This window comes from Rattus rattus, chromosome 6 (assembly GCF_011064425.1).
Source record: "Rattus rattus isolate New Zealand chromosome 6, Rrattus_CSIRO_v1, whole genome shotgun sequence".
Classification (NCBI taxonomy): Eukaryota; Metazoa; Chordata; class Mammalia; order Rodentia; family Muridae; genus Rattus; species Rattus rattus.
This window is the reverse complement of record NC_046159.1, coordinates 70,978,492-70,992,206: the sequence shown is the minus strand read 5'-3', so window position 1 is coordinate 70,992,206 and position 13,715 is coordinate 70,978,492. Positions and strand designations below refer to the sequence as shown.

At 35.5% G+C, this 13,715-nt stretch overlaps 1 pseudogene; it reads right to left on the bottom strand.

Annotated features, from left to right (window-relative positions):
- Positions 1 to 9,281: 9,281 nt before the first annotated feature.
- On the bottom strand, positions 9,282 to 12,173 carry LOC116904342 (annotated as a pseudogene).
- Positions 12,174 to 13,715: the final 1,542 nt, after the last annotated feature.

Below are 13,715 nucleotides of genomic sequence, written 5' to 3'. Positions count from 1 at the left end.
AAAAAAAAAAATTGCATGCTGAAAGGAGACACATCCAGAGCATGTCCAATGCAGAGGTCAATGTTAGCAGCAAACCACTGAACTGAGAACAGGACCGCCTGAGAGGAATTAGAGGAAGTATTGAAAGAATTGAAGGAGCTTGCAAACCAGAAAAAACAACAATGCCAACCAACCAGAGCTTCCAGGAACTAAACCACTACTGAAAGACTATACATGGACTGACCCAGGGCTCCAACTACATACATAGCAGAGAATAGCCTTGTTGGGGCACCAGTGGAAGGGGAAGCCCTTGGTCCTGCCAAGGTTGGAGCCCCAAATACAGGGTAATATGGGAAGGCAGTAAGTGGGATGTATGGGGGGAATACCCATATGGGGAGGGGTGGCGGTTTATGGACAGGACATGCAAGGGGAATAACATTTGAAATGTAAGTAAAGAAGTATATCTAATAAAAATTTTAATAAACAAATAAATAAGGGACAAGGTAGGAGGACCCTCCCATGGCAAGAGAGAGAGAGACAGAGAGACAGAGAGACAGAGAGACAGAGAGACAGAGAGACAGAGATTAGTTCAAAGGAAATAATCCAATCTCTGGAACTACCTCAGAGTAAACTGGCTCAAAAATTCAAAATACAATTCTGGATTTAGTCTTCTGTTATTAAAGTGCATTATCTAAAATTATATTGAAGGTGCTATTGAATTATGGTTGGAATGATGAATAAGTTAGACAGATAGATAAATACATACATAGATTATATATATATTCATGTTTACATACACACTTGCTTACATACATAAATCTATCTAGAGGTAAATTCAATAACAACAATAAGAAATATTCAGCAAGAAAATTGACATCATAAAGCAAGAAGGGGGAGAAACAAAGAAAGCAAGAGAGGGCAAAAAAAAGGAATCTATTGATAAAAAAGAAAAAATAATCATAAAAACACTGACTCAAACATAAGAAAGAATATCGAGCATGGATGATGAATTAAGGGGCTTTAAAAATCAATGAGAGAAATTATCATATATTATGAACAAAATTTCTAAAACAAATCATGTCTTGATAGACACAGACCTTAAGAATATATTGTATAAGGCATGAAAATTAAGATAGAGAAAAAATCAGTCAATAAATTTAGACCAAAAATAAAAAAAACAGCCAAAAAACAAACAAACAAACAAACAAACAAAATCCAAATTTCCAAATGTAAGGAAAATACTGGACATACAATTTAAGAGGCATTGAGAAGCCCCAACAGACAATTAGAGCGGGACAGCTTCAATGTATACCATCATTAAAATCTTAAAACTGCAGGTCAAAGAATCAATGATAAAGGCTGCATAAAAAGTAGACTTACAAAGATAATTTTCACAACAGCCTCATATATGCGATAGCATCAGAACTTCAAAGTAGATTTTATTAGATCTATAGACCCTTTTTTAATTACCTACTCTAGAATTTTCCTCAAACCTCCTTCTTTGAACTTCTCTGGTGATTCATTTTTTTACATCTATTAGTCTATTAATCCTCATTTAAAGCTTATTATTTCAAGGTAAATTTTCTAATTTCTGGTTTCCAAATCCAAATCAGGTAAAACAAACAGAACAAAAATTTGAAGCTAGGAAGTACTCATGAGAGTGGAGCTTCTATGTAGGACTTCATATATAGCATCATGAAGTTTGCAAGAAAATGTTTTTTACCTTTCCTAATGGTACAATTTCAATTCTGTTCTCTTTGCTAATTCTAGCTAAGACTGAATGCAAGCATTGCACTGAATAGTAGTAGTAGAAGTGGAGGGTGTGAATACCTTTATTCTGTTTGGGACATTAACAGAAACACTTTTACTTTTTTTCACTGAACAGGATGGTGTTTTGGTGTCATAAATAGACCTTGTTATAATGACATGTGCTCCTCCTCCCCTTGCTTCTTGTGTTTGTGTTTTAATCATTAAGATTTGCTCAGTTTAATCAAATGGCCATTTCACTCTCCTTGAATATTAACATGTAACTTCTGTCTTTCAATCCATTCATGTAATAAATTGCATTTGTTTTTCACCCATGCTGATTAACATTTCTCTTGCTGGAATCAAGTCAATATTGTCGTGGTCAGTAATCTTTATGATGCCACCTTGAAGTTTCTTTGAAAGTATGGTAATCGAAAATTTTTGCATCTGTATCAGGATAATATTGAGCTGGTAAATACTTGAAAGACTTTGTATTTCTAAAAGAATTCTACAAGGAAATTATCTGGTTTCAAGATTTTTATAATTGAGGAATGTCCTATTATTGTGTCAATCACAATGTTAATAGGTGTGTTTAAATATTTATTAAATTGTGGCTTAATTTGGATATGTCACATTCATCTCTAAATTCAATCATCACTTTCTCTTAGGTTTTTCAATTTAGTGGAGTTTGGTTTTTTTCTTTTTAAGTGTTCACAGGATTTTCTGATATTCAAGGTATCTGTTCTAACACTTTTCTTTTTTATTGGATATTTTATGCATTTAAATTTCAAATGTTATCCCCCTTTCCCTTCTCCCCCTCTCCTCTCCCCCTGCTTTTATGAGGATGCTCCCATTCCTACCTGCCCACTCCCTCCTCAATGCCCTGGCATTCCCCTACATCAGGGAAAAAAGCATTACAGGACCAAAGGCTTCTCCTTCTATTGATGCTGGACAATGCCATCCTTTGCTACATATGGGGCTGGAGTCATGACTCCCTCCATGTGTACTCATTGGTTGGTGGTTTAGCCCCTGGGAGCTATGATGGGGTCTGGTTGGTTGATATTGCTGCTATTCCTATGGGGTTGCAAAACCCTTCAGCTCCTTCAGTCTTTTCTCTAACTCCTCCATTGGGGTCCCCTTATTCAGTCCAATGGTTAGCTGCAACCATCCTCATCTGTATCAGTAGGGCTCTGGCAGAGCCTCTCAGCAGACACTCATATTTAGCTCATGTCAGCAAGCACTTCTTGGCATCAGCAATAGTGATTGGGTTTAGTGGCTGCATATTGGATGGATCACCAGGTGGGGCAGTCTCTAGATGGCCTTTTCTTCAGTCCCTACTCCACTCTTTCTCCCTGTATTTCCTCTCATGAGCATTTTGTTCTCCCTTCTAAGAAGAAATGAAGTTTCACATTTTGGTCTTCCTTCTTCTTGAGCTTCATATGATCTGTGAATTTTTTTCTTAGGTATTCCAAGATTATAGGCTAATATCCATTTATCAGTGAGTGCACATGGTATGCAGTCACATTTCTTTTTATATCGTGGTGGTTTCAATAGGTTTGGCTCCCATGGATTTATGTGTTTGAATGTTTTCTCATAGGAAGTGGCAGTATCAGGAAGTACGTCCTTGTTAAAGGAAGTGTGTCACTGTGTAGACAGTCTTTGAGGTTTCCTAGGCTTAACCTCTGCCCAGTGTAGAATTCATATCTCCTCTTGACTGCCTTCAGATAAAGATGTAGAACTCTCATCTCCTTTTTCAGTAACATGTGTGCATGTACATGCTTTCTACCCTAATAATAATGGACTGACATCTGAAACAATAAGCCAGACCCAATTAAACCTCTTTCTTCTAGCAATTTCAGTGAACCCTGGATTACACATTGGTGCTTTTCAGCAATTTGGAGTTAATTTTTTGTTCAGGTTGATGAATGTGGCTATATTTTCATTCTTGTACATAAAGATAACCAGTATTCAAAAACTGTTTGTTGAAGTTTTATTTTTAATGTATTTTGTCATATTTCTTTGTCATATGATATCCTTTGTCAATATGATATAGCTATAGTTATACACATTTGTGGGTTGGGTTTTATACATTGTTCCATTGATCTAAATGGATGGTTTTGTGCCAATACCATAATCTTAACATTTACTAAACTCTATTAAATATCTTTAGATATGGTACTTGGTTCAATTTTCAATTTCTACCTCTAGGTTCCTGCCTCAAATTGCTGCTCTGAATTCCTACAAAGATGGACCGTGATCTGGAATTGTAAGATGAACTAAACCCTTTCTTCCTCCAGGTGCTTTTGATAGAAGTTTTATCTCAAAAATGGAAGAGTGAAGTAGAAAAAAAGTTCCTTTATAAAGTTCCATTACTTTGCTTAGTTTAGTTTCTGTGTGGTTGTCTTAAAGTATTTATTTATTTATTTATTTATTTATTTATTTATTTATTTATTTATTTATTTTTCAGCCTGATCCAGTATCTGTAAGCCAAGCTGATAATGAGATCTCTACTCACCAAAGACTGGCTAGGAAATTCCTGTCTTCTTGCAGCGATCCTCTTAGAATTGAAATTATAGAAATAAGTCATCAGACCCAACCTTATTTGCCATTTTCTTAGGTTAGGTTTCCTTGCATTTTAGAAGTAAGTGAACTCAAGGCACACATCAACCTTGAAAAAGATACTTGCTTTCCACTTTTTTCTGCTTTTCCGTTTTTTTTTTTTTTTACATTTTTCTTCACTTAAAATATTTTTTTGTATTGGTTATTTTGCTTATTGACATTTCAAATGTAATCATTCTTCTTGGGGAACACCACATACCCACTATTCCATAACCCTTCACCTTTCTCTGTAAGAGGCTAGTTCTCCACCCACTCACCACACACTCACTCACACATTCACACATTCACACACTCACACACTCACACACTCACACACTCACACACTCCTGTCTCACTACTGTGGCATTTCCAATCTCTGGGGCATCTAGCTTCCATAGGACCAAGGGCCTCCTCTCCCATTGATGCCAGATAAGGCCATCCTCTGCCACATATGTAGCTGGAGGCATGGACCCAACCATGTATATTCTTTGGTTGGTGGCTTAGTCCTTAGGAGGTCTACAGGGTCCGGTTAGTTGATATGTTGTTCTTCCTATGGGATTGCAATCTCTTTCAGCTCCTTCAGTCCTCCTCCTAGCTCTTCCATTGGGGTCTCTAGGCTCAGTCCAATGGTTGGCTGTGAGCAGGGACAAAAATTGGAGTAGAGACAGAAGGAAGGGCCGTCCAGAGACCACCCCCACTTAGGGTCCATCTCATCTTAAGACATCAAACCCAGACACTATCATTGATGTTTAGAAGTGCTTGCTGACAGGAGTATTACGGTATGGCTGTCCACTGAGACACTCTAACAGCACCTGACCAATATCGATCCATTCTTTTCATTTGCTTGCTTGCTTTTGGACTTCTGCTAAACATATCCAGTAAGGTGCATGTCAAATTTATTGAATTTGGTAATTATAGAAATAACTCCATTAGTTTTTGCAGATCTTATTAAACAAGCACTAATACCAGAAAGATTGATATGAGTAATCCTTATAATTTGCAAATCAAAACTCTTCATATGTCAATATCTGCAGCCTGGATATTGTCTGCTTTCAAACTATCCTCCCATCTTTGCATATAAGCAACAGAATATGAACATTGTACTCCTAAATATTTGCCTGATAGAAAAAATAATTCTCATTTCTAGGAAATTATGTTTCCTGCCTGTGTTATATCAGTATTTTTCTCCCTTCCTCCTTTCGTATTCACCAGTCTGCAACTAGAGCAATATTTCTAATCATTCATTTAAAACCTGTTCATTTCCTATATAAAATTCTAACTGATATGAACATCTTGCTATATTGCCTGTAACCATTATTTTTTAATTTTTTATTTGTTTATTCATGTATTATTTGAATGTTTGTGTGTAACTATACAAGTGCTTGAGTGTAGGGGTGAGGGGGGCTATTTGTGTTCAAATAAGCCAGAAGACTATACCATGTGTTTTATCAATGTCCATTTTTTTTAAATTGTTTTATATATTTACATTACAAATGGTGTCCCGTTCCTGCTTCCCCCTCCAAGAGTTCTTTATGTCGTATCCCCACCCCTGTGCCTCTGAGATAGTGTTCCCCACTCATCCCACTGTCCCCCATCCCCATTCCTATCCTCACCCCCACCTCACCTACCCACCATCCCCCTCCACTTATGTTTTATACGTAAGGTTTATAAATAAACATAGAGCTTGCATTTTCTTGGCTAGCCTAGAATCTAGAAAGCATCAGTGATTGTTCCTCCACCTTCATTGTAATTTGGATTATAGGCATATGTGGATGCTTGCCTTGTCACAAGGATGCTGAGACCCACATTCAATGTTAAAAGTTGCAGAGCAAATGTTCTTAACCCCACTGTAATTTCCCCATGTCCTCACCTAATGTACTCCCATCTCTGCTCTCTATATTGACTCTTAGTAGCCAAAAGTTTTTATGATACATTGTGAAGCATCATTTTCTTTGCTAATTGTTTCTTTTTTATTTTTGATATCATACTTTCTCCATGAGAAATGTCCTTACTTATAAAGTAGCAGGCCAAGAATAATGTCTGTAATATTTTTAAAATACTTTATATATTTTAAAGTATTTATCTTATATTTCCTCTACATTTACATACTACTTCTACTTAATGAAATCTTATATCATATTACATCATATTATTCTGTGTCATTTTAAAGTCAGAACCCCATAAAATTCCGGGAGACAATGACAATTTCAGTGAAGGTCAGCTACTACTGAATTATTGAATTCTACAGAATATAAAATAGGTAATTAGTGAACAGTTTGTCTTGGTATAAAACATTCAGTATGGTTGTCACAATATGCCATGTTTCAGATATGTCAGTTTATATATATATATGAGTGATACCTTCAAATAATTCTAATAAATGGGATTTTGCTTCATGAGTCCTAATGGTGTCCTACTAGATAAGGAGTTACTCTAATAAGTGTTTATTATGCAATTACTGTGTCCCTCCACAGAAATGGTCAGAAATGATGCGGCAGGGTGTGAAAACAAAACGTGAAAAAATATTGGTGCACCTAGAACAGTCACTTATTTTATACTGTGCTGTTTGAGGATTATGTATTTAGAGGGTTCATTGTTCCCCATCACACTAGTCTCCCCTATCTCCTGCTTTACTTCCTATAGCTCCAACTATCTGTTTTATTCTATTCAGGGAATAACTTGCTATTTTATTATAAAGAATCTATATTATACAGTATGTATTTGCAGAAAAAATATAACCTATATAGAGTTCAGAACTATCTATGGTTCTAGGCAATCACTGTTATATGATTGCCCATAGTATTTCATCCCCTAAACTAATGAAGTCAACTATAGATATTTTATTTTATCCCATGGTGTCTTATGTTGAGCTTTAGGCTACAGTAAGATCAGTTTCATTTTATTTTAGTATTTATTGTATTTTCCTTTTTTTTCTCTTTATGGAATTTTTTGCCATGTGGTTTGTAGCAAAGTTCATATTCATCCATTTGAAAAAGAAAAACTGTTCTTTATCTTTATTTTCTACAACCATACACATTGTAGGAGACTCTTACACAGACCTTAGGAGAAATATAGTGTTGTAATTAGATTAAATCATGTAAAAATATTCCCTTTTTAAATTTTAGGTTCACAATTCTGTACTAATAATATAGTTTAGTATTCAGGGCAAACTGAAAGACTAACTTTTGGCTACTACTATAGATCTCTGGTCTCTAGAGACCTTTGCAGAAAACTTTGCAGTAAGTACAGTCTGTAGCCCTGGAAGACTACCATCCAGATGAAAGTCCTTTTGCAATGGAGTGCATTTACATGACGAGCATATTCTGCACTTTTCTCTAATGAGCTGCTGGAGTGATTCCGGACTGCTCAGAATGAGGGCTGCTGAGCACACTTTAACATTATTAATCTAGATCTCAAATAAAATACAGTATATTCCCTAATATAATTTTCTTACATACTCAAATATGTAAAACAAAATTTTAATTGACAAGTTCAACTAATTATAAGAAAGAAAAATGTTTTGTGAGTGGCTTGTAGGTAACAAATAGTGCATGTGCCTAGAATGTGTAAAACCTAACTTCAATCCCACCAAAACGAAAAGCAAGTCTAGCAACAGAAATAATATTTCTACAGAGATTTAAATTAGTTCCTGACTATTGTTTTCTTACCACTTGATTTATAATTGATTATTGTAAAATCATATTTATTTTTATTTCTGCATGTGCTGTGTGTGTGTGTGTGTGTGTGTGTGTGTGTGTGTGTGCATATGCATGGAGGCCAAGAAGGGACCAGTATTTCTCAAGTCTCTGCCCCAGGAACACTGATGTTACAGGCACATCTTATATGCTGAAAGTTTTACATGGGAAGAACTAAATTCAGGTTGTCAATGTGAGCAAAAAGCACTTTCACCCATTGGGTCATCTCCCGAGTCTCTCATCAGTGTTTTAAAAGAAAAGAAAAGGAAGAGGAAGAGAAAATGATGGAGAAGGAGAAGGAGGAGGAGGAGGAGGAGAAAAAGAAGGAAGAGGAGGAAAAGTAGGGTTTGTAGTCTATAATCTCATCACTGGGAAAATAGAGAAAGAGAATCACTTCAAGGGTGAAGCCTTCTTAGACTACACAGCAAGTTTTCAGTGAGCCAGGACTGCATAACAAAATGCTGTCTAAACAGGTAATGAAACATACAAAACAAATAATATACAAGAAAGATTAGAAATTAAATAATAGATGTACTATGACAAACAATGCTTAAATTTTTATTCATTAAAGACTATGAAACAGTAATTCAATTAATAAGAGTTTTAATCTTATCACTAATTTAAAAGAAAAATGGAAATTATGAGGTAAAGCAATGCCTTGCATGAAATCAGTTTCTTTTATACTCTATGAGAATAGGTAGACATTTACTTGGAATTTCCCAAAACAAAAATAAGAAAAACTGGGTGAGATAACAAAGTAAATATCTCTGATTTGATCATATTCAAACATCAAATAATTATAATATTTAACATATCATAACCTAATAAACTGAATAACTGTCACATGTGGTAACTGTAACATAAAAACAAAGCAAAATTTCTTTATTTTCACACGCACTTTCTGAAATATCAGACATGTCAAGAACAAGTTTGTTACCATGTGGTCAATACAAAAAACTTTATGCTACAGTGGTTTGCTTCTCCGTCCTATTTTAATTCATGTGTCTATTTTCTAATGTTTTCTTTTTGGGGACATCATATCTCATCTCTAACTCACCTACGCTCCCATCTTCACAAACTCGTATTTTAGTGAAAGGGGTTTCTGCTCTTAATGGACTTGACCTATAAGACAACTATAGTAACTCCTGTTACATCTTAATTCCTCTAAAATACTTCCAGAAGTTAAAATCTCAATAATATATATGCAGATCATTTGGTATAGGTCATGAAGTTTGAGGGCAGGCTACTTCATGTGATCTTTGCTCACGATGATTTAGAGGGCAGTTTTCTCCTGGTCTCCTTCATCACTTCTGGCTCCCAAACCATTCTGCCTTTTCTTCCACCAGATTCACTGAAATCTGAGGGCAGAGATTTGATGGAAACATCCTTCTTAAGACGAGTGTTTCAAGTTCTCTCGAACTCTGTTTAATGTCTAGTTGTAGGAATCATGGCTCCAGCCACACATGTAGTAGAGGATGACATTGTCTGGCATCAATAGGAGGAGAAGCCCTTGGTTCTATGAAGTCTCATTTCCCCAGTGTGGGGGAGTGCCAGAGTGTTGAGGGGGAGTGGGTGGGTGGCAGTGGGAGCATTCTCATAGAAGCAGGGGGAGGAGGAAGCAGATGGTAGAGGGAGCAAAGGGGACATTCAAATGTAAATACATTAACATTTCAAATGTAAATACATAAAATAACCCCCCCTCAAAAAAAAAGAAATGGGAGTTTCATTGGAGACTCAATTTTGTCATGTGATGCTTTGCTAGAAACTATCTTATGAGAGGCTGTTGTGCTAAAGCAGACACATAAAAGGATGCTGAAACAGACACGTGAAGTTTTTCTGGAAGCTGCCTGGTGAACGGGCATGTGATGTTTTGGAAAGAGTATACGTATTGCCCAACAGACAGTGGACAGTGTTCTTGCATTGGTTCCCCTTGTTTCTTTACTGATCTTTGCTTGTCATTCCTTCAGAATGTCCACAAGAGGCTGTTGACAGGCAACTCTGTCCTCTGCAGAAAGATATCTATCTTTGGAACTAGAAGCTATGCTACTGAGAGTTTCTATTGAGTATACAGATGACTGACTCTTTGACAGCTGAGGGCTCATAGAAGGATGCTGAGTAACTCTTTGATAGTAAGTTCTGAACACCTTTTCCAAGTGTTCTGCCTCTTGCTCTAGCTCTCTTACTTTGGCTTTGGTACAAGTGGCTACAAACTCAAGGTCAGAGTCTGGAAAACTAGCCTCTATTTTTGTCTTTAAATAAGGTGGGACCCTTGACATAAGTGCACCTGCCATAACCTTGTTCTGTTCAAGAGGCACATGGTGGCACCATCTTCCAAATCGCTAAATCATTCAGAAAATGAAGGGTCAGAGACTGTTTTGGATTTCAGAACATCCCATTCTCTAGGGCTGTTTGAGTTTGTTTTAGTTGTGAGTTTAAATCAGCAACGTAAATAGTTATCTTTTTAGCAGAAACATCATATTCTAATATCTGGGCCTTTACCTGTGTAGAATTTTCTTTCTTTTTTAAAAATGTTTTATTGGTTATTTTATTTATTTACATTTCAAATACTATCACCCTTCCCAGTTTCCCCTCAGAAAAGCCCCTATCCTATCCCTCTCCCCTGCTTCTATGAGAGTGCTCCTCTACCCACCCACTGTTCCTGCCTCACTGCCCTAGCATTCCCCCATGCTGGAGTATAGGACTTCGTATTTCTATTGCACTCTACAGCTATTTCTGCAGAGCTTGCCTGTGCAGAATTCCTTGTGCTCCAGGGCTACAACCTATTCAGTTTTTTGTAGTTCTTTCTGAAAAACCAAAAGCTTGGGGGGTGGCTGAGTTATATGGTCTAAGAGATGTATGATTTCATTCCTACTCTCTTCTAGTTGCTGTTTAATTTATTTTTGTGCCTGAACCCCCACAATTTCTTCTTTCAGTACTGACTCATCCCTCATCTCTTTCACCTTTTCATTCAGAGAGTGGTTTTGTTCTGACATTTCCACAAACAGGGCCTTGACAGACTCTGACTCCAGCTCAACTTCCTTCATGAGCTTCACGGATTTACTGAGTTTTTCCTCTTTTGAATTAATAATTGTGAGCTCCTCTTGCAAATGAATAGTTTTTTTTTCTTTCCTCTTCATTCTCTCTTCTAGAAGTTTATATGTTCTAGTGGTGTAGTCATCCTTTAGTCCAGTTCGGACTTTAGAAGCTCAGTTTTGAGTTTCTGATCATAGGTCTGCTCAATCTCCCTTAGATTCTGTTCCTGTCTTTGAAGTATCTCACCCTCACTTTTATTTTTTTTCTTCTTGGCCCTTCTGGGTCATTTCAAAAGCTTCCAATCATTCCTTCAGCTCTGCTTCTCTACTTTTAAAGAACCTATATCATTTAGTAGAAGCAATCTTTGAGCATAAATTTCTTTTATTTCAATGTCTTGGTGCTTTTTAATTTTTCCAGAGTGTTCCTTTCCTAAGAAATAAGAGTTTCCTTTTTTGCTTACAAGTTCTTTCAAATTTACTCCATAACTTAGCCAGTTCCTTTTATCTAACCTTTTGTTTTTTCAGGTTTTCTAACATACTTAGCTGTTGACACATTTCTACTTGAAGCTAGTGCTGTACTTCTCTTATATCCATTTAACTTTGTCTCTAAAGATTCTAACTTGGGATGGTAAGGAAAAGGATCTGCAATTTGATCGTTGATAAACAAAAACTTCTCGTCTGGGGATATTTTGCTAGGAAATGTTGTGCTTGTCTGAGTTTCCATATCACAGCTCTCTTTAACTTGATGACATTCTACCAAGAAAACCAGTGATTTATAGAGATTAAATGAGTGGTTGGTTATACAAATGAATGGTAGTAGATCCTGCATAGTGAATATCTTTACTTTCAACAAACCACTTCCTGGAAAGGAAACAGAAATGCATAGCCAGATCTTTGTAAGTGATTTACCACCACTGAGTTATAAGCACTAGCAGGACATTTCCTTCTCCTGAAATGAATGAAGATTTCACTTTCCCACTCAATGCAGGATGCATCAATTCATGAATTAGTTGGTTTTGGAGTTGTGTCTTAAGGGTGTCCAGTATTATTCCCTGAATCTTAAACACTTGGTAAAGTTTGTATATAGTTCATCTTGACTCAACACATCATACTTGAGGAACATGGTGGATGGCCAAACACACTTGTCACAGGTTAGCTGCCCACAATTTGTGAACATAAAAATAATTTATTGAACTGCTATATTAAAACAAAACCACATTCGATAAAATAATACAATGAATTTAAAGCTGCAAAGTAAAACTATAATTTATAAGGATAAAATGCTAATACAGAACTTACATAAAGAAGTATCAAAAGAAATTTTGAATTGTTTCCTAGAAGACATTGGCCACCTGTTTTCTACTTATGTTAATGTTGAACATAACCATCTACATACTAGATACGAGAAATGTTAGAGTAAACAAAGCCTACCTTGGTTTGGATTTTGTGACATGAGAGAGGCATATTACTGAGAAATGTAAAAGACACAAAATGTCCTGTAGTTGCTGGTTCAAGGGTGCTGAAATGAATAAAAAGCATCCCACTGTACAAAATTATTTTCTTCATTTTTGTATTTATGACTGGCAGGAAAAGAATCATATCTATGTCTGAATCATAATCAGTATCTAAATTCAAGGCAACTTGGTTTTATTTGGAAGTAAAAATAATCCATAACACTAAGGACTATGTTGTTGTTCTTCAACTGAGGGAATTACATTCCTACATAATTACATGTCTTAATACTTTAAAATAATCAGGCCAGCTAACTAGTATTTGTGAGTAACTGGGTTAAGAGAATGTAAGCATTTATGAATGGGTACCAAAAAATAAAATAGAACTGAAACATTTCAGAAATTTAAATAAAGTTGAGTAAAGTTAACATTGACTTAGGTTTCTCTACAGCTTTGTTTCCTCATTTATAGTTCTTATATAATTTTTGAGGAAAGTGGTAAATGAAGTGCCATGTAAAAGAAAGTATACTTTTTCCCTAAATTATACATTTGCAGGTGAAATGTGAAGAAGAAAAATGTGGCATGGTATCTTCTAATCAAATCTAAAGGGTCTTGCCTGACTTTCACATTGCCTTGAATTTGAGTTACATCCTATAATTAAATCCGAAGGGAATAAATTGTAATTCTCCCGATAACCCATCTTTCAGTATTTCTGCATATATTTTTGGGAATGTCTTCATTTAATAAAGCTAATTGGTCTCTGTGGGAAATACAAAAAGTGTGTTTTGAGGATGTTTGCTCAGTGTATGAGGAGGTTTTTGTATACTATTATCATGGAAAATAAATTCATATTATGCATATGTAAAATCATTCCTGAAATTTATGTAGTAAAATGTGTTACATGAGGCCTATTTAAAGTCTATTTTGTGGAACATATATTTTATTTTTTCAGAAAACTAACAGTCTCTCTAAGGATTTTAATTTTATACAATAATTTAAAAATAACTATCTTAATTTTAACATAATTTAAATACTCATTAGAGTAACACAAAGTTTATTTGGTAAACTAACAATATATCTAAGGATCATAATTTCATACAATAATTAAAAAATAACCATCTTAATTTTTAACTAATTTAAATATTTATTAGAATAACACAGTGTATCTGGTAAGTGGAAAAGCTAATTCTACATAAATGACTTTTAGAATTTAC